This window comes from Leptodactylus fuscus, chromosome 6, assembly GCF_031893055.1.
Source record: "Leptodactylus fuscus isolate aLepFus1 chromosome 6, aLepFus1.hap2, whole genome shotgun sequence".
Classification (NCBI taxonomy): domain Eukaryota; kingdom Metazoa; phylum Chordata; class Amphibia; order Anura; family Leptodactylidae; genus Leptodactylus; species Leptodactylus fuscus.
The window spans coordinates 17,273,484-17,300,337 of NC_134270.1; the positions used below are offsets into that span (position 1 = coordinate 17,273,484).

The window sequence follows — 26,854 nt, forward strand, 5'->3', positions numbered from 1 at the left end:
GCCTTTGATGGTACAGGAGAAGGAGATAAGACAGGAACAGGGGAGGATGAGGGAGAAGTCAACAAAGTGGCGGAGGCAGATGAAGTGATGTCCTGGCTTGTCCTCTGGAGTGCATCGCCAGCACTGTGAGCAGAGGCAGTGGCATGAACGGTGGGCGACGTTTGTCCTGCCGTTGCTGCCTGCCACTGATTCCAGTGCTTGGATTCCAAATGACGGTGCATTGAAGTGGTGGACATATTGCTCTTCTCAGAGCCCCTACTCGATTTCGAGAGGCAAATTGTGCAGACGACACTATATCTGTCCTCGGCGCATTCCTTGAAAAACTCCACACCTTCGAGAAACGTGCCCTCAAGGCGGGAGTTTTTCGGGGCTGAGTACAAACTGGAACATCTTGGGAGATTCCGGGTGTGGCCTGGCTTCGCCTAAGCTGCTGACGTCTGCCTCTAGCTACCCTTTTTGGTGCTGCACCTGCCTCAACATCCACACTACTTTCCCAGCTTGACATCCGCCTTGTCCAGGTGGGGTCGGTGTCCTCGTCGTCCACCACCTCCTCTTCCAACTCCTGTCTCACCTCCTCCTCCTGCACAATGCGCATGTCAACTGGCTGCCCTGACAGCAACTGCGTCTCATCGTCGTCGATGAGGGTGGGTTGCTGGTCATCCGCCACCAAATCGACCGGAGATGGAGGAGACTCTAGTGTTTGAGCATCTGGACACAGATACTCGTCTGTTAGGTCCGTGGAATCACGAAATGGAGGGGCAGGTTGCGGTACAGTCAAAGGAAGGGAGAACAGCTCTGGGGAGCAGGGACAGTTGGGGTTATTGTTCTGGGAAGATTGGGAATTTTGGGTGGAAGGAGGACAAGACTGTTGGGTAAGAGGAGGAGAGGAGGTAGAGGCTGACTAGCTGGTGGACAATGTGCTTTAAGCGTTATCCGACAGCCATTGCAAGACCTGTTCCTGGTTCTTGGGCCTACTAAGGTTTGTACCATTCAGCCTAGTTAATGTGGAACTTTTGTGCAAAGCGCAGAACTTAGGGCCCGCCTGATGTTAAGGGACACACGCTGGTACAAGGCTCAACTCACCCTAAGGGCCAAAAACACTGCTGGTGCAAGGCTCTACTCATGCCAAGGGCCTCAATCTCTGCTGGTAGCTCAGTTTAAGGTCCTGTAACTTTGTTTGGAAGGGCTCATGTTAAGGGCTAGAAAAGTCAATTTTGGAAGGTCTTACCACATCACACACACACACACACACACACACACACACACACACACACACACACTCAAAATGACAGTTAAGGGTGAGGGCTTTTGGATTTCCCATTGACTATTCCATCCGTGGTTGTCATGGGGAACGTGATTTAAAGGGGTGGTTGTTACTGTTTGTTGAGCTTAAATTGGGGTTTGTGTCCATCCATTTGGGGAGTAAAGAAGGTTTCCAGGTATTTTCCCACTTTGATAGAGGTTTTTTGGAGTGTGTAAAGTGTGTAGTTGTTAGGCTGTGATGTTGGGGTAATAGAGGGTCTTTGGTGTGTTAGATGCCCCCAGACATGCTTGCCCTGCTGTCCCAGTGTCATTCCAGAGGTGTTGGCATAATTTCCTATGGTGTCATAGTGGACTTGGTGACCCTCCTGAGACGGATTTGGGTTTCCCCCTTAACGAGTATATGTTCCCCATAGACTATAATGGGGTTTGAAACCCGTTCGAACACTCGAACAGTGAGCGGCTGTTCGAATCGGATTTCGAACCTCGAACATTTTAGTGTTCGCTCATCTCTAGTGAATAACAGCAAAATTTTGCTTGTCTTCTGTATTCGTGTTTTTGGGAGTCCGAGCTCTTGTTGTAGTTGTTTGCAGTACATATAGTATATATACACATTGTCTATACCTTAAACTATTATTATAAATGTATTTTGTATATGAATGTTAGATTGAATATGAGTTTTAAGCGCAAATATGTGTTTTAGTGTATTTTTTCAAAAATGTCACAAAGTTGCATGAAGGTGGAGGTGGCTATTGATGATTCATTGAGACATATACCGTGTTTCCACGAAAATAGGACGTACCCCGAAAGTAAGGCATGGAAGACATTTTGCTGCCTTGCCTAATATAAGGCGCTCCCCCGAAAATAAGGCGTACTGAATAGAAATGAATGGAAGTAGCCGGCAAGCGGGGGGTTAATCGGCGTGCCGGGCGCTTCCATTCATTTCTATGGGAGCGTGTGTGGGCACCGACCGGAGGCATTAGCGCTGGGTGTCTGCTGACACCAGCAGACACCAGGCGGCTATGGCGGCCGCCCGACTCCCGGGTGGCCGGCATAGTTAAACACCCGGATCCTGCCGGGTGTTTAACTATGCCAGCCACTCGGGAGTCGGGCGGCCGCCATAGCCACCTGGTGTCAGCAGACATCCAGCGCTAATGCCTCCGGTCGGTGCCCACACCGACCGTGGGCATTAACCCTTCTGGCGCCGGTGATCGCCGGCACCTGGAGCATGCTCCAGGGCCGACATCATGTTGGCATGACAGCCGGGAGCCTTGTAAAAGCTCCCCGGCCTGTCTGCACTGCTTTTCTTTTGCAGGCTGCTCTATGCAGCCTGCAAAAGAAATGATGATTTTTTTGCAATGCAATTGCAAAGGTCTGATCACTAATGCATTACATTGCATTAGTGATCAGACCTTTATAATTGCATTGCAAAAAATCGTCATTTCTTTTGAAGGCAGGTTGCCTGTCTGTAATGTATTACAGGGGGTTAATAAATGCAAAAAAAGAAAAAAAAATATATATATAAAAAAATAAAAGTATTAAAAATTCAAATCAACCCATTTCCCTAGAACACATATAAAAGTATGTAAATACTGTGAAACACATACCGTACATGTTAGGTACCCCTGTGTCCAAAATCGCCTGCTCTACAAATCTATAAAAATATTTTTATACTGTACAGAATTTAATAAATTTTAATTTTTATATTTAGCAATATATGTGAATTCTTCTTTGAAAAAAAATAAGACACCCCCTGAAAATAAGACATGGCGCATCTTTGGGAGCAAAAATTAATATAAGACACCGTCTTATTTTCGGGGAAACAGGGTATAATTTTCAAGTTGTCTACTTTCAAAAAATATATAGGGTTTAGGGGTTCACTTACTTTTCACAGTGTGTATTCCCTACATTTTATAGGATGATACTGATAGGGACATATGGATCCCTCCGTATGTTGTAGAGGCCCTAATTAGATAATTAATTAACAGGCCTAGATGGACTGAAGCCATCTTTCTTTTAGGCCTGGAGAACTGATTAAGACACAAGATGATGGTGTATTAAAAGAGTTCTGATTTTATTGTAAGAAAAAGGTAGTTTAAATACATTACAGACAAAGAGCTGGCTTGGCTATTCTAATCAGTACAATCATGATTGGTTATAGAGATATAAGACAAGCCTGGCACATGGCTATTGGCTGAGGCTCATTATAATCTGCATCTCATTATAGCTTTCCACACTGGGATGGACTTTCCCATGAAACAAAGAAGGATTCAAAATACTTATGTGTGAGCTAACATCCCAGACTATGTCTATATGTATATATCATGGCAAAAGAGATAAGATGACACGTTCCATAGACTCTGTGTCTATACACACACTAAGTGACCTTCATATACCATAAAATATGACAGAGTGCCCAGATACCATAAGATTAATACTTTTGTTGGTTATGTGTCCATACATCATGTAAAGGAGATAAAAGATATACAAAATCAGCTGCATCTTCTCAAAATGAGGCCCTTGAGAGATAAGGATTAGCAACCTATGCATTAACGTTCATTATCACATTCCTTAAAGTCTAACAAGGGGCCTCCTTGACTTAAGCAGAAAAATACATACTTATACAGTTTATATGTGAAAGATTACAAGATGGCTGCCAAAATACAAAGATGGAGGACTTAACTCTAACAATACTTCTTAACATTTCCAGCTTCAAAGCAGATTTTTGTTCCTTCCAGTTCTAGTGATTTTCTGAAGACACGTGCATGCGGGTGTAGGCCATAGTGATATGAATGAACACTGCACATGTTGAACTCTCAGGAGGTTTTGTGAATATAATTTATTGTTTGGTTTCCACTTTTAACAACTAATATACATTTATTTGCATTTTTTCATAAAACATTCACTTTGAATCAAAATTGCATGAAGGTGCCTGTTCGTAAACAGTACCAAGTGGCATTGAGACATTGCTGCAGGTGTCTACTTTAAGAAGATATATAGGTATGGATGCTTTTTTAATGTTGCAATTTAGCTTTGATTTACCCATCTCAAAACTGTGAAAATTGCTCTGGCTAATGGAGGTGCAAAATTTCCAGAGACCCTTGGCAGTGAAAGGGCTAGACTGATAGATGACCCTGGCCGCTGCATCATGGGATCATGTGGATACATTAGCATTACCTGCACGACCACCATGACAAATATATTTGTCATGAATCAGAAAGGGAACTTAAACCTGGGATTTGCAGAGCCCCTATATCATGTACTGCAATACTCCTGCACTGCAGTACAATGCCGATATATTCCTTATGTTATTGGGATTGTTAGTCAGACCTCATCGCAAGGAGCCGAGTGGTGAAAAGGACAGCGCTGCACTGTTATGGGAATCATTGGGAAGGGCTTAACCTCAGGAGTTACGTAAAGTTACTACCATTTACCTCTCCTGGAGTTAAAGAAACGGTGTAAACCTGTCGCATTTGGCTGTCTGTGCCACATCAGGGAGGTAGAGACAGGACTATTCCCATCTGAGCCATGAAAGGCCACTTACGTTTCTTTAAGCTCAAACTCCTCTTGCTATTAGGTAAAAACTTTTTTCATTTCCTGTTATTGCAGAATATTATTTTTTATTCTATTTAAATAGATGTCATCCTCGGCCTCTGGTGATGGGGAGTCCTTTAGAAGAAAAACATCTTCCAAACGGATATCTCTCCTGCAGAATTTTTGAGATTCCGCTACCTGACAGATCTGAGTAGAACACCTGCCGTCAGTATCGTCCCAAGGGTCCCTCTGATGAACCGTCTATCAAAGATGTAGTAATTTGGGTAAAGGAATATCTCCAAGACTGAACGAAGGAGCTAAAGGATTCTACATCTTAAAAAGCCCAGACGCGCTGAGCCATTTAGATCAGTATTACACTTGGATGAGGAGTTCCAAGTTCTAGATGAGACCTATTCTTCAGAAGCTTATTAAATCTATCATCTCAGGTGACCTTGATGTTGATCCTGGGGAAGCTTCAGCATAGGGGGCTTAGGGCATTTACAGTGGATGCAAGTTGCAAAAAGCAATGATGGCTGAATGAAAGCACCCGGAGAGAGCCGTTGTACTATCCAGGAATTTTTAAACCTTATTTCCTAGGACAAGTTTGTGAAATGGGGTTCACCACCAATAGTCTATATTGAGGTAATGAAGATTTCTTGCTGCCTATACTACCCTCGGATGATGGATCCAACCTACAGGATCCGATGGACAGGAGGGCAGAATGCTTTCTTAGGTGATCTTATTCAGCTGCTTCTGACCATTGCTCTGTTGGGGTCACTTCCAGTGAGGGAGCTATGCGGAAGGTCAGGTTATCATCTGCTAGGAAGTACTTCAAAAATCAGTAACGGAAGATCTGCAGAAATATGTAATGAAGGAGGTCCCAGTTCTTCATCGAGGGTCTGGCATCTATTCTCCAGATTTCTTGGTGCCAAATTCTTCAGGGGACTGGAGAATGATAATCAACTTAAGATACTTCAACAGACATAGCCTCAAAAGAAGACTCCGCATGGAGACAGTAAGATCTGCCATATCCATTCTGCAGCAGGGAGATTACATGGTCACACTCGATCTCAAGGACGCTTATTTGCACATCCCAATTTTTCCTCCACACAGAAAGTATTTGAGAAGCACTGGGGTCAGAAAGGTCACCTAAGGCATCTTGAGTTTACCTCTCTCCCTTTCGGCATAACTTCAGCTCTGTACGTTTTCACCAGTCGCTGTGGCCCTCAGAATCCAAGGGGTTTCCATAGTCCCATATCTGGACAACTGCTAATAAAAGCTTCCTCCAGACTAGGCCTTCAACATCACCTACTGATTGCTTTAGGTAAATAGTGAATTGGGACAAGTATATTAAAAGTTCTGTTCTGTCCTACCAGCACACAGGGGCAGAAATACCCCATCATTGTGCTGCTGCTGGGACTAAGGAAAAACAGATTAATATCATAATCAATGTTCGTTTTGGTCCTGGCCGCCTCAGGGGTAGCTCCAATTTATAGCCAACATCTTTAAAGAGGTTGTCTGGGCATAATTTTTTATGGCCACTTCACTGGTCCAACTTATTGTAGTGTTGGGTCACCGCACTGAGACGTCCCGTGTCCCTTTCCTGTGGTCGCTGATTGGCCTCAGAGGTCATGTGCGGCAGGAACTTTCCCCACAAGAAAACACTAGAGCAGCAGGACCGGATCGAGCTGCGAGAAACCAGAGCAGCAGGGACAGGTGAGTGTTTTTGCTTAATTTTTTTTATTTTTTCACCTTCCCTGGCCTCATATAAAAAATTGTTATCCTGGACAACCTAATGATTCCACCTTTTATAGCCATAATGCCCCATAATTACCCTTTATATAAATGATCCTCTTTATAGCTATAATGCTCCATAAATACCCCCCCAACAGAAAAATTCATAGTTGTACTCGCCTACCTGCGATCCTTTGAAGGACGGGGACAGAGCAGCCGCCTCCTCTTCTAGTTGTAGTATAATACATTGAATTTTGGTGTGCTGATGTATCAAAAACTTTTATTCCATAATCTTTGTTTTTTGTCTCACTGCTGTACTTCATTTGAATTCTATAGTATTTGTATATTGTGTGACTTTTTTATATACTTGATGATTATGGTGTTATACTTTTATATTTATACCCAAATTTTGAAGTCACATGGTTTTTATTACTTTATCTGATTACACTAAATATGATAATATATGGCTAATGTATATTCTAATTTTAGATGTCATGCAGATGAAGGTCCTTGAGACCAAAACATTCAGACTTTGACATCGAATATCCAGATACTCTATTATTGATTGGCTGTGTGTTTAACTTTTTTTTCTATGAAGATTATGGAATAAAGTTTTTCATACATTGAATTTTGGTCTGAAATGTATTATATTACAGTTTGTGATGGGACTTCCCAAATACTTTTGGCATCCATTTATTGGAATCATTTGTTCCCCTGTAAGGAGTGCATATCTTTTGTATATATTTGCCTCCTCTTCTTAAGCTGCGATCTATGCGCCATAATCACATATAGGACGTCTGTGTCTCAGCTCAGGAGGAGCGATGTTGTGACGTTATCGCGCCAGTCTGTGCTGAGGAGCAGACATCTTGTCTCTTCTCTTGGCAACTTGTAAACCGCAAGCCTGAAGCGTCTTGTGGTTTACAAGATAACAGTAGGATGCCTCTTACCTAGATCAGTGTCCTGGAGATGCCGATCTAGTTAAAAGTACCGAGAGTATTAATGACGGCCCCGGAAGCAGAAGAGGAGAGGCCACAAGCAGGAGCGGGGAAAGGTAAGTGAACAGGATCCGTTACTGGACCTCAGCAGAGGACTGGTAGAGCCCCCTAAAGACATGGTGCCCAGCAGGGGGATTTACCGGTACGCACACGCGCAATACAGACAACTAATGAGGGGGTCTCGGTGTCTCTCTCTCTTTCCCTCCCTCAGGCGCTTACATTTCGTTCAGCAGCAGCATCTCCGATGATCTCTCTGTCTCTCTCACGTGCGCGCTTTGTGATACCCGATGGTGTTCTCTGCTCTGCCGTTGCTTCAGGAGTTTTAGTTCGGTCGGTTTTGTTTGTGAAGGAAAATGTGGGAAGGGGGGCGGGAGGAGGAGCAAGCTGGAGAGTCGGAAAGGGACACGAAACAACGATTTGACGAGGAACTGTCCAAAATTCAAGGGAACGCTGACAAATCCAGTATTTGCTTAAAGAGGACCTTTCACCATATCTGGGCACATGCAGTGTTATATACTGCCGGAAAGCTAACAGTGCGCTGAATTCAGCACACTGTCGGCTTTCCCGATCTGTGCCCGGTGTGAAGAGCTTACGGTCCAGTACCGTAGCTCTTCTATGGTCAGAAGGGCGTTTCTGACCATTAGCCAGAGACGTCCTTCTGCCTCGCGGCGCCTATCGCGCTGTACTGTGGAGCGGGGAGGAACGCCCCCTCCCTCCCTGATAATACTCGTCTATGGACGAGCGCTGTGAGCAGAGGGTTCCTCCCCGCTCCACAGCACAGCGTGATAGGCGCCGCGAGGCAGAAGGACGTGGTAAAGGCTAAATACTAGACACCGTAAGGACCTTCTGACATCACAAGGTCACATGACCGGATAGGCGTGTCTTTAATTGTAAGCAGGACCTTCCACTGTATCCTGTGTAGTGGAGCGACATGGAGAGCTGCTGTGAGGTGCACGAGGTAGTGAAGGGGGAAGATACAGTAGGTGGCCTGCAACGAGTAGTGGAGAGGGGGAGAGATGTGGGGTGCAGGGTGTAGTGTGGGGGAGAGATGTGGGGTGCAGGGTGTAGTGTGGGGGAGAGATGGTGGGGTGCAGGGTGTAGTGTGGGGGCAGGGTGTGGGTGCAGGGTATAGTGTGGGGGAGAGATGTGGGGTGCAGGGTGTAGTGTGGGAGAGATGGTGGGGTGCAGGGTGTAGTGTGGGGGAGAGATGGTGGGGTGCAGGGTATAGTGTGGGGGAGAGATGTGGGGTGCAGGGTGTAGTGTGGGGGCAGGGTGTGGGTGCAGGGTATAGTGTGGGGGAGAGATGGTGGGGTGCAGGGTGTAGTGTGGGGGCAGGGTGTGGGTGCAGGGTATAGTGTGGGGGAGAGATGTGGGGTGCAGGGTGTAGTGTGGGAGAGAGATGGTGGGGTGCAGGGTGTAGTGTGGGGGAGTGCAGGGTGTAGTGTGGGGGAGAGATGTGGGGGCAGGGTGTAGTGTGGGGGAGAGATGTGGGGGCAGGGTGTAGTGTGGGGGAGAGATGTGTGGGGGAGAGATGGTGGGGTGCAGGGTGTAGTGTGGGGGAGTGCAGGGTGTAGTGTGGGGGAGAGATGTGGGGGCAGGGTGTAGTGTGGGGGAGAGATGTGTGGGGGAGAGATGGTGGGGTGCAGGGTGTAGTGTGGGTGCAGGGTGTAGTGTGGGGGAGAGATGTGGGGTGTAGTGTGGGGGAGAGATGGTGGGGTACAGGGTGTAGTGTGGGGGAGTGCAGGGTGTAGTGTGGGGGAGTACAGGGTGTAGTGTGGGGGAGTGCAGGGTGTAGTGTGGGGGAGTGCAGGGTGTAGTGTGGGGGAGAGATGGTGGGGTGCAGGGTGTAGTATGGTGGGGTGCAGGGTGTAGTGTGGGGGAGTGCAGGGCGTAGTGTGGGGGAGAGACGGTGGGGGGCAGGGCGTAGTGTGGGGGAGAGAGGGTGGGGGGCAGGGCGTAGTGGGGGGCAGGGCGTAGTGTGGGGGAGAGAGGGTGGGGGGCAGGGCGTAGTGTGGGGGAGAGAGGGTGGGGGGCAGGGCGTAGTGTGGGGGAGAGACGGTGGGGGGCAGGGCGTAGTGTGGGGGAGAGACGGTGGGGGGCAGGGCGTAGTGTGGGGGAGAGACGGTGGGGGGCAGGGCGTAGTGTGGGGGAGAGACGGTGGGGGGCAGGGCGTAGTGTGGGGGAGAGACGGTGGGGGGCAGGGCGTAGTGTGGGGGAGAGACGGTGGGGGGCAGGGCGTAGTGTGGGGGAGAGACGGTGGGGGGCAGGGCGTAGTGTGGGGGAGAGACGGTGGGGGGCAGGGCGTAGTGTGGGGGAGAGACGGTGGGGGGCAGGGCGTAGTGTGGGGGAGAGACGGTGGGGGGCAGGGCGTAGTGTGGGGGAGAGACGGTGGGGGGCAGGGCGTAGTGTGGGGGAGAGACGGTGGGGGGCAGGGCGTAGTGTGGGGGAGAGACGGTGGGGGGCAGGGCGTAGTGTGGGGGAGAGACGGTGGGGGGCAGGGCGTAGTGTGGGGGAGAGACGGTGGGGGGCAGGGCGTAGTGTGGGGGAGAGACGGTGGGGGGCAGGGCGTAGTGTGGGGGAGAGACGGTGGGGGGCAGGGCGTAGTGTGGGGGAGAGACGGTGGGGGAGAGAGGGTGGGGGGCAGGGCGTAGTGTGGGGGAGAGAGGGTGGGGGGCAGGGCGTAGTGTGGGGGAGAGACGGTGGGGGGCAGGGCGTAGTGTGGGGGAGAGACGGTGGGGGGCAGGGCGTAGTGTGGGGGAGAGACGGTGGGGGGCAGGGCGTAGTGTGGGGGAGAGAGGGTGGGGGGCAGGGCGTAGTGTGGGGGAGAGAGGGTGGGGGGCAGGGCGTAGTGTGGGGGAGAGAGGGTGGGGGGCAGGGCGCAGTGTGGGGGAGAGAGGGTGGGGGGCAGGGCGCAGTGTGGGGGGCAGGGCGCAGTGTGGGGGGCAGGGCGCAGTGTGGGGGGCAGGGCGCAGTGTGGGGGAGAGAGGGTGGGGGGCAGGGCGCAGTGTGGGGGAGAGAGGGTGGGGGGCAGGGCGCAGTGTGGGGGAGAGAGGGTGGGGGGCAGGGCGCAGTGTGGGGGAGAGAGGGTGGGGGGCAGGGCGCAGTGTGGGGGAGAGAGGGTGGGGGGCAGGGCGCAGTGTGGGGGAGAGAGGGTGGGGGGCAGGGCGCAGTGTGGGGGAGAGAGGGTGGGGGGCAGGGCGCAGTGTGGGGGAGAGAGGGTGGGGGGCAGGGCGCAGTGTGGGGGAGAGAGGGTGGGGGGCAGGGCGCAGTGTGGGGGAGAGAGGGTGGGGGGCAGGGCGCAGTGTGGGGGAGAGAGGGTGGGGGGCAGGGCGCAGTGTGGGGGAGAGACGGTGGGGGGCAGGGCGTAGTGTGGGGGAGAGACGGTGGGGGGCAGGGCGTAGTGTGGGGGAGAGACGGTGGGGGGCAGGGCGTAGTGTGGGGGAGAGACGGTGGGGGGCAGGGCGTAGTGTGGGGGAGAGACGGTGGGGGGCAGGGCGTAGTGTGGGGGAGAGACGGTGGGGGGCAGGGCGTAGTGTGGGGGAGAGACGGTGGGGGGCAGGGCGTAGTGTGGGGGAGAGACGGTGGGGGAGAGAGGGTGGGGGGCAGGGCGTAGTGTGGGGGAGAGAGGGTGGGGGGCAGGGCGCAGTGTGGGGGAGAGAGGGTGGGGGGCAGGGCGCAGTGTGGGGGAGAGAGGGTGGGGGGCAGGGCGCAGTGTGGGGGAGAGAGGGTGGGGGGCAGGGCGCAGTGTGGGGGGCAGGGCGCAGTGTGGGGGGCAGGGCGCAGTGTGGGGGGCAGGGCGCAGTGTGGGGGAGAGAGGGTGGGGGGCAGGGCGCAGTGTGGGGGAGAGAGGGTGGGGGGCAGGGCGCAGTGTGGGGGAGAGAGGGTGGGGGGCAGGGCGCAGTGTGGGGGAGAGAGGGTGGGGGGCAGGGCGCAGTGTGGGGGAGAGAGGGTGGGGGGCAGGGCGCAGTGTGGGGGAGAGAGGGTGGGGGGCAGGGCGCAGTGTGGGGGAGAGAGGGTGGGGGGCAGGGCGCAGTGTGGGGGAGAGAGGGTGGGGGGCAGGGCGCAGTGTGGGAGGAGAGAGGGTGGGGGGCAGGGCGTAGTGTGGGAGGAGAGATGCAGGGTGTACTGGGGGGGGGGGGGGTGTAGTCCTCCAGACTAGGCCCATTCATTTGGACCTAATACGGAGCGGAGTGCGCTTCACTGACATCCAGTTGCGGCTACCCGTATTTTGTACCGAAACCTGAGGCAGCCTTCGTCTCATGTTCCGGTCCAAAATACCCCATGTGAACCCGGCCTAAGGTTTGCATAAGAGGCGCAAAGAAACTCCTCCATTGGTGGTGCAGAGGTGATTGACAATGTGCTTTAGGTTAAAGACCCACATAGGGGGCCACAGCCAAAAAGTCCTGCAGGAAAAACCTCTATGGAAACACATTGCGATCTTCCCACAGCGCCATAAAATGCGCAGTTTTCCTCTGTGGACTTTCCACTTTCGATTTACTTATAGGGAGTCTGCCAGCGTTTCCATAGATATAGTTTCCATTGCTGCAACGTCCATAAACTCCCCAGGTATTTTCTGATATTTGTGGATGGGATTCGCTAGACTCCTATCCACTTTGCAGGGCCTGTAAACGCTGCGGTTTTTGCTGTGGTGTTTCTGCCACGTTGGGCTTCAGCCTTAATAGACACATGGGGAGCTGTGGGAAACTTGTTTGGGGGGCTCTGAGCTGTGGAATGCTTAACCCTATGGGGGTGCACTAGAGAGCTGTAGACTGCTTGTGAGGGGGTGCACAGGAAATATATGGATATTGGTGAAATGCTAGCATTGCGGGGGCAGGCTTAAAGGAGCTATCTGGTCACCACAAGGTAACCCCTCCCCGTGGGCATCATGCACAGGGGTGATAAGAGTTTGGGTGTTTTGCACACCAGTCTGAATGGAATGGCTGCTCTTTAAGGTTCATGGGGGATAGTAACAGTGTGGGGGCAAACTGGAAGGACATGGAGGACAGTGCGGTGCTTGTTAGTAATGTGGGGTACACTGGAAGGACATGGAGGACAGTGCGGTGCTTGTTAGTAATGTGGGGTACACTGGAGGGACATGGAGGACAGTGCGGTGCTTGTTAGTAATGTGGGGTACACTGGAGGGACATGGAGGACAGTGCGGTGCTTGTTAGTAATGTGGGGTACACTGGAGGGACATGGAGGACAGTGCGGTGCTTGTTAGTAATGTGGGGTACACTGGAAGGACATGGAGGACAGTGCGGTGCTTGTTAGTAATGTGGGGTACACTGGAGGGACATGGAGGACAGTGCGGTGCTTGTTAGTAATGTGGGGTACACTGGAGGGACATGGAGGACAGTGCGGTGCTTGTTAGTAATGTGGGGTACACTGGAGGGACATGGAGGACAGTGCGGTGCTTGTTAGTAATGTGGGGTACACTGGAGGGACATGGGGGATAGTGCGGTGCTTGTTAGTAATGTGGGGTACACTGGAAGGACATGGAGGACAGTGCGGTGCTTGTTAGTAATGTGGGGTACACTGGAGGGACATGGGGGATAGTGCGGTGCTTGTTAGTAATGTGGGGATACACCGGAGGGACATGGAGGATAGTGCGGTGCTTGTTAGTAATGTGGGGATACACCGGAGGGACATGGGGGATAGTGCGGTGCTTGTTAGTAATGTGGGGTACACTGGAGGGACATGGGAGATAGTGAGGTGCTTGTTAGTAATGTGGGGATAGTGCGGTGCTTGTTAGTAATGTGGGGATACACCGGAGGGACATGGAGGATAGTGCGGTGCTTGTTAGTAATGTGGGGTACACTGGAGGGACATGGAGGACAGTGCGGTGCTTGTTAGTAATGTGGGGATACACCGGAGGGACATGTGGGATAGTGCGGTGCTTGTTAGTAATTTGGGGTACACTGGAGGGACATGGAGGACAGTGCGGTGCTTGTTAGTAATGTGGGGTACACTGGAGGGACATGGAGGACAGTGCGGTGCTTGTTAGTAATGTGGGGATACACCGGAGGGACATGGAGGATAGTGTGGTGCTTGTTAGTAATGTGGGGTACACTGGAGAGACTTGGGGGGGGGGGGGGGATAGTAGGATGATTGTTAGTAATGTGGGATACACTGGAGGGACATGGAGGACAGTGCGGTGCTTGTTAGTAATGTGGGGATACACCGGAGGGACATGGAGGACAGTGTGGTGCTTGTTAGTAATGTGGGGTACACTGGAGGGACATAGGAGATAGTGAGGTGCTTGTTAGTAATGTGGGGTACACTGGAGGGACATGGAGGACAGTGCGGTGCTTGTTAGTAATGTGGGGTACACTGGAGGGACATGGAGGACAGTGCGGTGCTTGTTAGTAATGTGGGGTACACTGGAGGGACATGGAGGACAGTGCGGTGCTTGTTAGTAATGTGGGGTACACTGGAGGGACATGGAGGACAGTGCGGTGCTTGTTAGTAATGTGGGGTACACTGGAGGGACATGGAGGACAGTGCGGTGCTTGTTAGTAATGTGGGGATACACCGGAGGGACATGGAGGATAGTGTGGTGCTTGTTAGTAATGTGGGGTACACTGGAGAGACTTGGGGGGGGGGGGGGGATAGTAGGATGATTGTTAGTAATGTGGGGTACACTGGAGGGACATGGGGGATAGTGGGATATACCTGGATGTAGTTATATCTGCACTCATTAGTATCGGGTCTCCATTATACAATACTGTGAAGACCCAGTGGCTATGATGGCCGCCATCTTTAAAGGTCCAACATGTACTATTACGGATGTCGGGAAGGGGTACAATTATTTAAAGGGATCCTATCATTCAAACGCATTTTTTATGACTAACATGTCGGAATAGCCTTAAAGGGATCCTATCATTTAAACACTTTTTTTTCTAGCTGACACGTCAGAATAGCCTTAAGAAAGGCTATTCGTCTCCGGCCCGCCATTCGGTAAAAATAGTTTTTTACCGGTATGCAAATGAGTTCTTTCGCAGCAGCGCTCAGACAGCACTGGGGGCGTCCCCAATGCTGCCAGAGAACTCTCTCCAGCGACGCCTCCATCTTCAACAGCAACCGCCTCTTCTGCGTCTTCTCTTGGGTCACACTCCGGCGCCTGCGAAGTCGGTTCTGCCAATGGGACGCAGGCAAGAGCGGAGTGCACAGGCCGGCTGGCAGCTATTTTTTTGGAGGCCGCTACGCACGCATATGCAGTAGGCTCCTGTTCTCCATACAACTACAGGAGCGTACTGTGCATGCGTGCGTAGCGGCCTCCAAAATAATGGCCACCGGCCAGCCTGTGCACTTGCATTTGAATGATAGGATCCCTTTAAAAAGTGACCTTGAGTTTGTTCATGTTTTGCTGTTATTTTGTTGTTTTTACTTTATGTATGTTTTATTTTTTTGCCCCCAAAATAAAATTTTACAAAAATAAAAGTGTAAATAGTGTTTTCTGAGTGTCATAGCTTTAATAGTAAGAAATCCAACAATTAGCCATAACTTACCCCACCCCCACCTCTTGTGTCACCAAAGCGACTCTGACCCATCAAGGCACAACAAGATCTCTGCATACAGTAGTGGAAGACCTAGAACATGATGGAGTAAGGTTACGTTCACACTACTGTTATACATGTCCGTTACTGTCATCTGTCATAGGATGAGAGCAACAGACATAGATGGAGCCTCCTCATCCTCCTGTGTCTGTTCCCATTGACTAGAATGTTACAAAAAACCCATTAAGGACGCCGTCTTCTTATCCTTTTTCTGTCTCTTGTGTTTCTTCCGTTATTTTTGTAAAGGAAGGAAAATGTCCGGTGCGGCCAACTTATTCTACAGTCAGAAAACTAAACGTAAATGATGGAAGATGGAGGAGAGACGGAGGACAGATGGGAGACAGCGTCCATCATGTTCTTTACATTAGTGTTAATGGGAATGGTCACTGACTGTCTCTGTCCATTTCTCTGCTGCAGTTTATGTTCGTTGCTGTCGGCCATCAATGGACATTAACAAGGGCAGCCTGAACCCGCCCTAGGGCTGCTATTACACAGGTGGGTTTTTGATCAGCGTAGAAACAGCAGCACATGCGCTAATGTGAATAAAGACCACACGTGTAATGGCACCCTAAGGCCGGCTTCACATGGATACATTTCGTTGTCAGCAGTATAGTTGTTAATGATGTTAGGAGTCTCTGCTTCATCGCAGCTTCAGTGTCTCATACTGTAATGTCTGTGTGAAGCCGGCCTAAGGGTGAGTAAACACGGAGTAAAGTGCCGCGTGATGTGGCATGTATATGCCGTGTGAGCTTTTGTGGGCCGTATACGCTCCCATTGATTTCAATGCAGTTATCTACTACATATAAGCAGTATACAGTACTCATATTATAAGCCTACATTCACACCACACTGAATAATGGCCATGTCGTCTCATGGCAGTCTTACATTCAATGAGGGGATTCACATTATCTGGGTCACGGACCGTCAAACAATACAACATGTTCTCTTTCCTCACAGATCTCTTCATACACTGACTATATACTATCTTATACCATCTGACACCTCCTAAGTACAGTATATGATACATGGATACAGTGTGAGACATAAGAAAAGGTCCTTACGGAGTATAGTAAATAGCCAGTTCAGTGTGAGACAGCTAAATACTATCACTGGAAAGGACCTCACCGGTATGAAACCTTGTAAGTATAGGATACATGGAAAAGGTCCTTACGGAGTATAGTAAATAGCCAGTTCAGTGTGAGACCGCTAAATACTATCTCAGTTAAGGACCCGACCACTAGGGGGCATAAAGGTCCTTACCAGTAATGGGAAATAGACAGCTCACACTGAGCTGGCTAAATACTAGACGCCGTAAGGACCAGGTCCTTACGGCGTCTAGTATTTAGTCACAACCATTCATACATTGCCTACAAACGCCGGGCACTGACTATGACATCATCACAGGTCCTTTAGCTATTCCAGCAGAGTAACAAGAAACCTGACTCCTCCCACATATGATCACATGGTCATGACATCATCACAGGTCCTTTAGCTCTTCCAGGACAACAGCAGGACGATTCCTCCTCTCCTATATATATAGTGTACAGGTGGAGGTCAGTGTGTATATATCTATATATATAATGTGTGTGTATAATCACGGTCATTGTTAGGATTACTGAGCCACATCAACCCGCACATGCCCCAATATGCCCCTTTAGTAGCCCAGACATGGCATTGTGACCAACACACAGTGTAATGTCCCAGTCATTCATGTCCCAGATATATAACGTATATAACGTCCCGCCTTGTTTAGTTCCCCACACGGTATTAACCCTTTCCCGCCGATGACATTTTTTGATTTTTGTTTTTTGACTCCCCTCCTTCTATACCCCATAACTTTTTTATTTCTCCGCTCTCAGAGCCATATGAGGTCTTAATTTTTGCGGGACAAATTTTTCTTCATGATGCCGCCATTAATTATTCTGTAGAATGTACTGGGAAGCTGGAAAAAAAATCAGAATGTGGTGGATTTGAAGAAAAAATGCATTTCTGCGACTTACTTACGGGCTTTGGTTTTACGGTGTTCACTGTGCAGCCAAAATGACATGTCCCCTGTATTCTGTGTTTCGGTACGGTTCCAGGGATACCAAATTTATACGGTTGTATTTACATTTTGACCCCTTAAAAAAAGGGCGTCTTTTTTTGCGGGGCCGGGTGTACTTTTTAGTTCTACCATTTTCGGGAAATATTATTGCTTTGATCACTTTTTATTCAAATTTTTATCAATCAAAAGAGTGAAAAAACGGCGGTTTGGCACTTTTGACTATTTTTCCCGCTACGGTGTTTACCGAACAGGAAAAATATTTTTATAGCTTTGTAGAGCGGGCGATTTCAGACAAAGGGATACCTAACATGTATGTGTTTCACAGTTTTTAACTACTTTTATATGTGTTCTAGGGAAAGGGGGGTGATTTTAATTTTTAATACTTTTTATAATTTTTTATATTTTTTTTTTACTTTTTTTAACATTTTTTTTTGCATTTATTAGACCCCCTAGGGGTCTTAAACCCCAGGGGGTCTGATCACTAATGCAATGCATTACAATGCTAATGCATTGTAAAAAAATCATCCTCTCTTTTGCAGGCTGCATAGACCAGCCTGCAAAAGATAGAGCTTGTAGACCGGCCGGGGAGCCTTGTAAAGGCTCCCGGCTGTCATGACAACGTGATGTAGGCCCTGGAGTATGTGCCGCCGGGAAAATGGCGCCTCTAGCGCCTTTGACCATGGCGCTGGAGGGGCTAATGCCTCCGATCGGTTCGGGGACCGATCAGATACATTAGAGCCGGTTGTCTACAGCTTAAAGCAGTAGACACCCGGCGGCTATGGCGGTTGCCATAGTTACACACCCGACATGCGCCATACTATTACGGTGGATATCGGGAAGGGGTTAAGCCCCCTCATTGTGCTCCCCGCAGTATAATGCCCCCTCATTGTGCTCCCCGCAGTATAATGCCCCCTCATTGTGCTCCCTGTAGTATAATGCCCCCTCATTGTGCTCCCCGCAGTATAATGCCCCCTCATTGTGTTCCCCGCAGTATAATGCCCCCTCATTGTGCTTCTTGCAGTATAATGCCCCCTCATTGTGCTCCTTGCAGTATAATGCCCCCTCATTGTGCTCCTTGCAGTATAATGCCCCCTCATTGTGCTCCCTGCAGTATAATGCCCCCTCATTGTGCTCCTTGCAGTATAATGCCCCCTCATTGTGCTCCTTGCAGTATAATGCCCCCTCATTGTGCTCCTTGCAGTATAATGCCCCCTCATTGTGCTCCCCGCAGTATAATGCCCCCTCATTGTGCTCCCCGCAGTATAATGCCCCCTCATTGTGCTCCCCGCAGTATAATGCCCCCTCATTGTGCTTCTTGCAGTATAATGCCCCCTCATTGTGCTCCTTGCAGTATAATGCCCCCTCATTGTGCTCCCTGCAGTATAATGCCCCCTCATTGTGCTCCCTGCAGTATAATGCCCCCTCATTGTGCTCCCCGCAGTATAATGTCTTCTCCTTCTGTTCCCCACAGAAAAATACACAAATAAAAACTAACACTCCCCTTCCCCCACCGCAGTCCACTCTGATCTCTACTTCCGGTGGTTTGGGAGCAGAAGGTATAATGTCACTACATCTCCTCTGCTGCTTCTAATCTGCTGTGAGCAGAGACAGGGACTGAATGATCCTTCACCATTGTCCTCCATCTGCATTGTACAGGACACAGATGGGGCTGAAGTCCCTTCCTTTCTCCTTTATTACTGAGCCCATTATGGAGATTTTACATTACTGTGTTCCAGCAGCCAGAACTATATTACTTGTCCACTGTAGATGTATGGGGACTTGTTTTTCACGGGACAAGTTGTCATTTTTCATGGCAATATTGTCTGGTACATATAATTTATTGATTGACTTTTTGGGGAATGGTTGGGGGACAGAAAACAAAACAGAACATTATTTCCACCATTACTTTACACTATTTACAGAGCAGCAGAAAACAAAAACCTGATCCTTTTTCCTCTGGGTCAGGTCTATCATGGTAAATAATATTAGATTTTTGTGTTCCAGTAAGAGCTGCACATGGGCTTGGTTTTTTTTTGCAGATTCAGTTAAATATTTTCATGAACTATTCTGGGGTATACTATATTGTTTTACAATTTTATTTATACCATTCACCATGTGATTTAATTGCAAAATCTTTGTCATACTAGAGGCCCCTTGGGGTATGTTCACATGGCAGAAATTGGATTCCACGTGTGAACCATACCACGCAGTTAGCCACAATGCAGTGCACCAGCATCCCGTTGTTGCATTCCGCTCCAGATTAGGCCTGAATGAATGGGCCTAATTGGTAGGGAGTCTCGCGCCACGGACGCTGTGGCTGAGTCAGCCGCGGAATCCACAACAAGATAGATCATCTCGCTTTTTTTTCCCACTACTAGTTAGCAGAAAAAAGAAGTGAGCGGCTCCCACTGAAGTCAATAATAATAATTTCACTTCCAGTTTTATCCAAACTTGTTCAACCTGAAACACATCTTGTTAGGTTTGCCCATCTCTAAGTAAGACCATGTAGTGACAGTGATGCAATAATACGTCACCATGTGCTACATAGCGGCTGTCAAGTACGTGTTCATTTACCCAGCCCATATCCACACAAACTACTGTTATTCAGCTCCTGCCCCAATCCATATACAGAGAGAGAATATACAAGATCTACCCGTATTATCTCCTCATGTTATATCTTATTATCTCCAGGAATAGTCTATATATACATGGCATTGTATATGACTTTACATTGACTTATATTCTTTCCAATCATGTTCCTACAGTATAGGATCCTCTCAGTGGATAAGGACAAGATGGCAGAGAAAATATTACATCTCACCTTAGAGATCCTGCAGCAGCTTACTGGAGAGGTGAGAGATTCTGATGATGTCACATTACATCATTCTTATCTATAGTAATAACAGATGATATGACTGGAGAGGTGAGGGACTCTGGGAATGGATGGAGTGATATTTATTAATGTGTCTCTCCATAAACAGGAATACACAGTAGTGAAGAAGACCTCTAGTGGGCGCCGTCAGGATCCTGTATCTGAAGAATGGGGGAGAACCCTGAGCCGAATCCCAGGGCCTCCACCTGATTCCCTGATACAGGAGGAGATCAATGGACAGAAGATCCTAGAACTCACCAACAAGATGATTGAGCTGCTGACTGGAGAGGTGACACTGCTGGGAATGCTGGGACATTATACAGGAGCGCTATGAAGGGATCTGGTGATGACTGTATCATTGTGTTGTCAGGTTCCTATAAGGTGTCAGGATGTCACTGTCTATTTCTCCATGGAGGAGTGGGAGTATTTAGAAGGACACAAAGATGTGTACAAGGAGGTGATGATGGAGGATCAGCAGCCCCTCACATCAGCAGGTAATAGACATGACTAAATACACACGGCCTCTCATTATCTGTATGGAAAGAATGAATTCAGCCCCTGTATGTGTTTCCTCCAGTTCCATCCAGTAAGAGAACATCACCGGAGAGATGTCCCAGTCCTCTTCTACTACAGGACTGTAAGGAAGAAAATGTCCTCCAGGATGATCAGATAGATGGAGATAAGGTGACATGAAATCTTCCTCTGCCCTGTAGAAGGCCTGTGAAGGTCTCGTGGTCAGTCTGGTTTTATCTCACAGTATTAGATGTTTTGTACTTGTGTAATGAGAAAGATGGAGATGGCAGGATAAAGCTGACCATAGACATGAGACATAGACATCAGGTAGATGACAACATGGTGGATTTATCCCGGAGACCTGCAGCTATTTTTTCAGATAACTCCTGCTGTCATTTTTGGTGGTCATGATAATGAATGATCTTTTCTTCTCCTATAAAACATCCCACGTGACTTCTCCATCCGTCTGGTGACTTTACACTATTTGTTTCACAGCTTTTGTATCTGGGTGAAGATCTGAACAATATTAATGCTCCGGAGACATATGTGAGGGGTAAGGAGGAGATTTCTACAGGTGATTGCCCAGGTGAGTAGTAACTAGAGATGAGGAATTGGTTCATAATGAGCCAGTTCTTTATGAATTTTTTCAAACAAACACTTTGGGTTCAACCAAACCTGAATTTTTTATGGTTCTCCACCCACAAATCAATGCATTGCAAAAATTACTGCACATCTATTATAGGCCGCATACACCAGCTTGTAATAGAAGCAGTACAAAGACAAGCCTGAGATCCTTCAGTAGACTTCTAGCTTTCATGGCAATGGATACTGTTTCAGAGGCCAGCAATCTACCCCAAAACGGTGGCACTAAGGGTTTGGCACAGGGGGACAAACATATCCACGTGGGCCCCCAAGCAGTTCTATCGATATTATTACTATACAGTGACCACACAGTAGTAGATTTCGGCTCTACAGACCATTTAGGTGAATACAGTGCAGTTACATTTTGTGAGTTACATGTGACGTCTGGTTCACATTTCTCGTCTCTTCCCTCTGGACCGCCATGAACAATTCTTCCAGCAGTGACTTGTCTCTGTAAAGTTTTCAGCACAGACATCTTTGACACCTGACCCACATTATCCTCACCTACATAAAGTCCCCATCCTGTTACTACCCCAATTCTAAAATATAATGTTCTGTATACATACAAGGTGACAGCCAGCCCAGCACAGGTAAAGATGGAACAATACGTTATATCCTCACCTACATAGAATCCCCATCCTGCTACTACCCCAATTCTAAGGGTCCTTCCCACGATGTAACGCAGAGTTGATTCTGACATGTAAACTCGTGTCAGAGTGAGCGCTGCAAAACAGAATCCCATTGATTTCAATGGGTTCTGTTTAGCGCGTGTAACACATTGAAATCAATGGGAAGCTTTTTAACCCATTGATTTCAATGTGTTACGTGCGCTAAATGGGGTGCGTTAAGGACAAAACCGTATAGGGTAAAAATAGGGATTTTCTGTTCTTCCCTATGATGCTCCACCAATGTGGATACCCCGCCTATTGACATTGGTAAGACTTCCAATTTCTTTCATTCTATGTTCACCATTATACTGCTGTAGTGACAATTAGAATTGAGGGTATTTTAAGGATCCAGTTTTAATAATTAATATTAACAATAACAATGGACCATAAGCCAGTCTTGCCTTGATTTTTAGCCTCTGACCATTTACCACTGATGTTCCTAGAAGTACAGGCCGATAGTTTTGCACCTTCCTTTTTGAATCATCCTGTAGTAAGGACTATGTAGCGGAATATGGAAAAAATGCCAGGCTAGTGGGGGAATGTCATTGGACACAATTATAGTCAATGGGATTGGTCAGACGCAGTTGGGATTCATCATAGAAACCAATGTTTCAGTTATAGTTTCATTGTTCTTCTCCTATAATGGAGCAAAACAAGAGGAATAACAATGCTTATGTGAATAGAGCCTAAGTCAGTTAGTCACTGAATTTCACTCAATGCCTTGTAATTTGTATGGACATTTTTATATAGAAATGCTATAAAATCTTAATATAATGTTAATGATATAATATTCATACATTATAAAATCAGTTTTCTTCTTGGCAGATGACTGTACCAGGAGCTCAGAGGAACATCTGATATCTTCAGATTATAAAGCAGATGATGGTGGTATCACACAAGATACATATGAAGAACATGCCATTACCCCAGATATTCCCTCAGCCCTTCACAGCCAAGATCTATCATTTCTTTCTTCTATACACATCCTATCTTCTAATCCATCACAGACTGTTACACAAGAAAAGATTCACAAAGAGGTGAAGCCATATTCATGTTCAGAATGTGGGAAATGTTTTACATCTAAATCAGATCTTGTTACACATCAGAGAATTCACACAGGGGAGAAGCCATATTCATGTTCAGAATGTGGGAATTGTTTTACAAGTAAATCAAATCTTGTTACACATCACAGAATTCACACAGGGGAGAAGCCATATTCATGTTCAGAATGTGGGAATTGTTTTACAAGTAAATCAAATCTTGTTACACATCACAGAATTCACACAGGGGAGAAGCCATATTCATGTTCAGAATGTGGGAAATGTTTTACAAGAAAATCAGTTCTTGTTGAACATTACAGATCTCACGCAGGGGAGAAGCAATATTCATGTTCAGAATGTGGGAAATGTTTTATAACTAAATCAAATCTTGTTACACATCAGAGAATTCACACAGGGGAGAAGCCATATTCTTGTTCAGAATGTGGGGAATATTTTAGGTGGAAGTCAAATTTTGTTACACATCAGAGAATTCACACAAGGGGTAAACCATTGTCATGTTCAGAAATTTGAATGTGGGAAACATTCAACAAAAATTTCTTGTGGGAAGTATTTAATTTATATCTTTTTTTTATTCAAGTATTTTTATTAGGGTTTTCAAAAGTACATAAGGGGGGGGAACAGATCAAGAATTTGTGCTCACGTCACATCACAAGGTGAAAGTGAGCAGGCTAAACAATTTATACAAAGAAAAAGGTAACAATGTCGTATAAACAGGGCATAACAATTTCTCTAGTAAGTCAGATATATAGCAGTGCAAACTGTAAGAACACAAAATAGGGAAAACATTCGGGCCGCTAATCCAACTAATATGTTTGTTCCTTAATCACGCTAAAACGGCTGAACGGATTTTCCTCAAATTTTCCACAAATATACTTTATAGTCAGGATTGAAACATAGGCTACTTTTCCGGAGGCTAAAGGACATGGCTTCTTGCCAGGAGGGTCACAAAACCAGGACAGATTACAGCAGCTCCACAATCACACACACTTCTTAGTAGTTCCACCCACAAACTCTGTATTGTCGCCTCTCAGGTAGCCCCTAACCCCACTGACTGGCATTTACTGATATTTAAAGACCTTTCAGACTGAGTTTCGGGTCACATACTTCAGCAGCCTACCTCCCCCACGCTCCGGGAATGGCATGTTTGATGAAGACCAGCACACTACGCGCCCTAGAGAATTTTCTATCCGCTCCACTTTTTAAAGTACGCAAACATTTAACAAATCTGTATCCACCCAATTCTCAAATCACCGCTGACGAAGTCGCGGGTAACAGCTAGTAACCCATAACTTGAGTCTATACGACTGAGACATGAGTCTCAACGAAAACGCATGTAGAGAAAGGCACAATAAGGGGATTAATTTATATCTTTTTTCCCCCTATCAGTATGTCTTTGGAGTCTGGGAGGAAACCCACGCAAAAACGGGCAGTACATAGAAACTCTTTGCAGGGGGGAAGTGTATAATGTATATGGTGATTTTCATGTTTTATTAATCTTGCATGATAGAAACATTTTGGTAAAATAAATATTTTCTTTTTGCGGCGTCATATTCTAAATGCTACAACTTTTTAATTTTTCAATCGATCAAGCTTTACACGGGGCATATATTTTGCAGGACAAGCTGTAGTTTTTATCTCTTTAGGGCACATTCAACATTTTAGTAAACTTTTGTTTTTACATGATTTACATTTTTCTTTAGTCCCCCTAGGGGACAAACCTGAGTTGCCTTGATCACTTGTATAATACAGTGTAATACTTCTGTAACACTGATATTCAGTCTATTAGGCATAATAGGACTATGTACATGGCAGTCCAGAAGGCTACAGCTAGGCTTCAGGCTGGCATGGCTACTGCAGTACCCTGCGGTAGGCCTATGGGCTGGTAGAGGGAACTCCTTTAACCCCTTCCCGACAGTAGATACCCAGCACTAATGCCCCCGGTCGTTGCCAACACCGATCGCGGGCATTAAAGAGGACCTTTCACCATTTTTCCCAAAGGCAGAGTTATATACTGCCGGAAAGCTGACAGTGCGCTGAGTTCAGCGCACTGTCGGCTTTCCCGATCTGTGCCCGGTGTGAAGAGCTTACGGTCCGGTACCGTAGCTCTTCTATGGTCAGAAGGGCGTTTCTGACCATTAGCCAGAGACGTCCTTCTGCCTCGCGGCACCTATCGCGCTGTACTGTGGAGCCGGGAGGAACGCCCCCTCCCTCTGCTCACACAGCTCGTCTATAGACGGGTATTATCAGGAGAGGGAGGGGGCGTTCCTCCCGGCTCCACAGTACAGCGCGATTGACGCCGTGAGGCAGAAGGACATTCCTGGCTAATGGTCAGAAACGCCCTTCTGACCATAGAAGAGCTACGGTACCGGACCGTAAGCTCTTCACACCGGGCACAGATCGGGAAAGCCGACAGTGCGCTGAACTCAGCGCACTGTCAGCTTTCCGGCGGTATATAACACTGCCTTTGGGAAAAATGGTGAAAGGTCCTCTTTAACCACTCCGGTGCCTCGGTTAAAGGTGGCAGCACATAGGCACCACCATTTTCCCTGTTATCACCAGCTCATGTTGCCATGACAGCAGGTGGACTTGTCAAGGCTCCCCGATCTCAAGGCGCCATTTTCCTGGCGACGCATGGGCGCCACCATTTCCCTGTGATCGCCGACACCCGGAACAAGGTCCGGAGCCGGCGTCATGTTGCCATGACAGCAAGGAGCTTTGTGAAGGCTCCCCGGGATGTCATACAATGGATTAGCATTCTTCTGCATTGCATTAGTGATCAGATCCCCTGGAGTTCAAGACCGCAAGGGGGTATATGAAATTCAAAAAAAAGTTTTTAAAAAGTAAAAAAAAATATATAGTTCAAATCACCCCCCTTCCCTAGAACGCATATAAAAGTACTTAAATACTGTGAAACACATAGACATTAGTTATCCCTGTGTCTGTAAACTCACGCTCTAGAAATCTATACAAATATTTGTCCCGTACGATAAACGCTATAGTCAAAACTGCCAAACCGCCAGTTTTGCCTCTGATAAAAATTTTAATAAAAAGTGATCAAAGCAAAAGTTATTCCCCAAAATCATATAATTTAAGACACCTTATGCATCCCTATTCACGGAATTATAAAAAAGTTACGGGTGTCAGAATATCGCAACTGTTAGAACAAAAAAATTTTAACACAGTTTTGGATTTTTGTTAAGGGGTTGAAATGTAAATAAAACCGTATAAATTTGGTATCCCTGGAATCGTACTGAAATATAGAATAATAATAATAAAATTTTTTATTTATATAGCGCCAACATATTCCGCAGCACTGTACAATTTGTAGGGTTCAAATACAGACAGAAAGATACATTACAAAGAAAGTCATTTCACACAATGGGACTGAGGGCCCTGCTCACAAGAGCTTACAATCTATGAGGTAGAGGGGGTGACACAAGAGGTAGCAGGGGCGGCATTGCTTATACAGGGGTCAGACACTTTTGTAATAGAGGTGACTGTCATTACATAAACCGTCGACAGTCGTGTAAGTTAACATGTGGATGGAGCTTGGACCTATAAAGTTAGCATGAGATGACATCATATCATGTGGGGAAATGTGGGAGCGGGGACAGAAGAGGGTTAAGGGTTTACGTTAGACATTGTGATAGGCCTGTCTGAAATGATGCGTCTTTAGTTTGCGTTTGAAACTGTAGAAATTGGGAGTTAATCTGATTGTCCGGGGTAGAGCATTCCAGAGAAGTGGTGCAGCTCGGGAGAAGTCTTGTATACGAGCGTGGGAGGTTCTGATAATAGAGGATGTAAGTGTTAGGTCATTAAGTGAACGGAGTACACGGGTTGGGCGGTAGACAGAGATGAGGGAGGAAATGTAGGGAGGTGCGGCATTATGGAGAGCCTTGTGGATGAGGGGGATAACTTTATATTTTATTCTATAATGAATAGGCAGCCAATGTAGCGACTGGCACAGACCAGAGG

General features: G+C 47.5%; 1 pseudogene; it reads left to right on the top strand.

The window, feature by feature from the left end:
* Window positions 1–26,854, top strand: part of LOC142209930 (uncharacterized) — a 520,021-nt pseudogene that overhangs the window by 279,233 nt on the left and 213,934 nt on the right.